The sequence below is a fragment of the Haplochromis burtoni genome, unplaced genomic scaffold (genome assembly GCF_018398535.1).
Source record: "Haplochromis burtoni strain Fernald_Lab_line unplaced genomic scaffold, NCSU_Asbu1 Contig_1325, whole genome shotgun sequence".
Taxonomy (NCBI): Eukaryota; Metazoa; Chordata; class Actinopteri; order Cichliformes; family Cichlidae; genus Haplochromis; species Haplochromis burtoni.
The window spans coordinates 45,174-48,958 of NW_024583686.1; the positions used below are offsets into that span (position 1 = coordinate 45,174).

At 40.1% G+C, this 3,785-nt stretch overlaps 1 non-coding gene across 1 annotated transcript; it reads right to left on the reverse strand.

The window, feature by feature from the left end:
- Positions 1-2,538: 2,538 nt before the first annotated feature.
- On the reverse strand, positions 2,539-3,779 carry LOC106632708. Its single transcript, XR_006053596.1, has 2 exons — positions 3,182-3,779; positions 2,539-2,588 (listed from the first exon to the last, which is right to left on the reverse strand). It is a non-coding gene; the product is annotated as an uncharacterized LOC106632708 (transcript).
- Positions 3,780-3,785: the final 6 nt, after the last annotated feature.

Consider the following 3,785-nt stretch of genomic DNA (forward strand, 5'->3'; position numbering starts at 1 on the left):
AATGCAGCTGTTATCAGGAAGTAAATAGTTTACATGGTAAATTTCATTGTCTGTACTTCTGGATCAAATCCTCAAAGCAAACATCACATCTGTAGTCTTTCTATTTACTTGATAATCCTAACAGTCCAGGTATTTTTCTAATACTTAGCTGAATACTTTAAAAGTTTAACAATACTTGCTTGCACCAGACAGCACGTCTGAGGTCATAACTGATCTGATGGACTTTCTCGCAGTAACACTAAACAGGAGATTAAAGCTGAATTCTGTGAAGCCTGATCTTAAACTTTGAAAGTTTGACCCAATGGTCTGGCAGTTTTGTCACAGCATTGTGTGCAGTGTTCATATGTTGGTGTGTTTTTAGAGCACACGGCACTCTGAATGTTTTTCCACAAAGGTCAGCGCAATAATGCTTACATCTGCAGTTTGCATTATTATTATTCAGTTCATGTGCGGTTATGGTGTTAACGTCATTTTAACGAGATTAACGCAAACAGCACTATTTTTTACATAACAAAAACTACCAAAGAACTTTCCACTCTGAGCACAACTTAAAGGTTTAACTCTAGCTTAGATAAGCTTATGCAAATTTAAGATGCTAATCTGACCAAAGGACTTGCAACATTGATGGCAGTTGAAAGGTTTCACTCCAGCGTGGATGATCTGATGTTCTCCTCACTTGGCACAGCTACATCTTTCACCACGGCTGTCTTCCTCTGCTTATCCACCACCACTATGTACATTCACAGCATAAGAGGCCATCCAGGTGGGTCTCTTTACATTGCTTTCATGTCCTTCTACGTCAACACCTTGCAGTCTAGCCAGAGCGCCAACACTTCTTATTAGCCTGCACCCACGTGCACTTCTGACCTGTAGTCAGTTGACTGAAGTAGGTGCACTGAAACAGATAGTGCTCAGAGTTGGAGCGGTACGAACAATACACCTGTCACTCCTCTGACTTGCTGCTTGACGGTGAAGGGAACTCTGGTGTCGGTGTCTTGTTCTGGCGCATCAGAAACCGCTTGTCAAATAGAATTTACTACAGCACAGAGTAGGAGCGTCAAAGCCAGAATGTGGTGTGAAGAAAATGGGAGGCATAGATGCTCTGTATGTTTTGTTGTTCCCTGCATGTTTGATGAAAAAAGATGTCAAAGTACCAACTCCATCTGATGTCCCTTGATTTCCTCACTGTTTACAATCCAGTACAGTACAGTGAGCTTAGTAGAAAAGTCTTACAGATCCATTTCTTGGATGGTATTTGTTTGGTGATGGTTAATCCTCCTGCACTCTGCTTTATAATCCAACTGCAAATTCTCAGTATAATCCCATCTTCCAGGTGTCTGCTCTGCACAGAGTTCGGAGGAAGGACGATTGAATCTTCTCAAAACACTGATTATTGGATTATCTCCATGGATCCCTATCACTCACCCTCCCTCTATGAGCACGTCTGAACATGCCAGTACACGTGCTGTGAGACTTACACTTCTTTTCAGTATTCACCACATGTTGAATATTCAAAATCAATGCAGAATTAGTTCTCAGTCATACAATATATCTATTACAACTTAACCCCATTTCTTCAAGTGGCTTTTCCTTCTGCAAGCCACCAATGCAAATAAGAATGTGTTCTTCAGCCTAATTAAATAATGGCTACACAGGTACGCTCACTGACTCACAAGAGGTATTTCTGCAACTTTATAACACAAGTACTACTACCACCAAATATTACTGTTTTGAAGGGAAGAGACTAAAATGTAACTGGGACATTTTGGAGCATGAAGAGCTTCTAGGAAAAATACTTGTTATATATATGCTGTATATGCAGATTCTTACATTTTAACTTTATTACTCACTGCAAGCCCAGAAACACTACCTCATCAGATCTAACTGTGATATTAGCTGACACCCTCTACAGGAGATTTCATATGAACTCTGTGGAGCCTGATCTCAAGGCTTTTAAGTCCGTCCCTGCAACCAGAAGAGGAGATTTTCATCTCTTCGGATTCACTGTGACCAAATGATGGGAGTGATTTCAGCCCTGTATGATCATGTTGATGTTTGCACAGAGCAGATAATGAAGTGAATGTTTTTGCACATTGGTCACACTGAAACTGTTTATTTACAGTGTGGGATCGTTTGTGTCTGGAGTATGAACTGAGATTCTTGAAGCTTTTGTCACACTGGTCACAGCTGTAGTTTCCTTCAGTGTGTGTCCGTTCATGAAGTATACGGCTATTTGAATGAGAGAAGCTTTTGTCACAGTATGTGCACTTGTATGGTTTCTCTCCTGTGTGGACTCGTTTATGTGCTTTAAGTTGACCTGCAGTGGTGAAGGATGACCCACACTGGTCACAGACGTGCTTTTTAACCCCACTGTGAATAAGTTCATGGCGTTTTAATGCACTAGGTGTGGGGAAGCCTCTGCCACATTCTTTGCAGTAGTTCAACTTTTGTCCAGTATGTCCACGTTGATGTATTTTTAGATTCCTTTGATGATAGAAAGTTTTTCCACAAAGGTCACAATGAAACTCTTTCCCACCACCACAGTGATGACAGGGTTGAGAACTGGATCCATCTGTGTCGCTCTGCTTCTAAACAAAGACACAAAGAGAGTGTAAGTCAGTCCTTCAACATTTTTATCCTGAATGTCACTTAAAAAAAAGAAAGAAAGAAAAGAGTCCCTACATCATTTTTATGGTTTCAATTATAACATTTAGGTTATGTTACAGATCACTACCAAAACTGGAGACTCCTCAACTTCCTGGCACTGTTACCCTCATTCACTGGCGATGCCACCGGGGTCAACAGAACAACTGAACTTTCAAGCAAATTGCCCAATCCTATACCATGATAATAACAATATAATAATACAGTGGTACCACAACAAGTAACAGTAATTCCACAATAACATCACTCTAATACTGACACAATTCTGTGTTGGACTTGCTGCCCTTTGTCACAAATTCTACCAGTAGTAATAGTAGACATAACGATGACCAGTACTACAAAATGCAATTTTTATTTCAAAAAATGTAAGCAAATTCACAACTGAAACTAAATTGGATGACTCAACCAGTGTCCCATTGAAATGTAGTAGAATTACTAACATGCGAACACAATTGAATGAGCCGAGTTGTTCCAAACAGTCAGGCTAAAATGACAAGATAAAAATAAAAATACATACCTCACAGTAACTGCACTTGTAGAGTCTTTTTCTGGTGTGGATCTGTTGGTGTTCTTTCAGGGAATGTGGATATTTAAAAGCCTTCTCACACAGGTCACATTTATAGGATCTCTCTTCGGTGTGGGTAATTTTGTGGATTTGTAAGTTTGCATATGTTGTAAACCATTTGTCACACTGATCACAGCAGTACACATCCTCTCCAGTGTGAATGCGTTGGTGTTTATTTCGGCGTCCAAGGTTGTTAAAGGTTTTCCCACAAAAGTCACAGCTGTACGCCTTAATTCCAGAGTGGGAAACTTGATGAGTCTGTAAGGCATCATTGCGAGTATAAGATTTACCGCACTGATCACACTTGTAAGCCTTAACTCCACTGTGGATGAGTTGGTGATTTTTTAGCCCACTCTTCTGTCTAAAAGGTTTTCCACACAAGTCACAGCTGAATGGTTTCTCTCCAGTGTGGATGAGCGTATGACTATTTAGGTTATTCTTTAGAGTAAAACACTTTCCACACAGGTTACACTTGAATGGTTTAACTCCACTGTGAATGCGTTTGTGTGTCTTTAAGGTATTCCTCAAACTAAAAGATTTTCCACACAAGTCACAG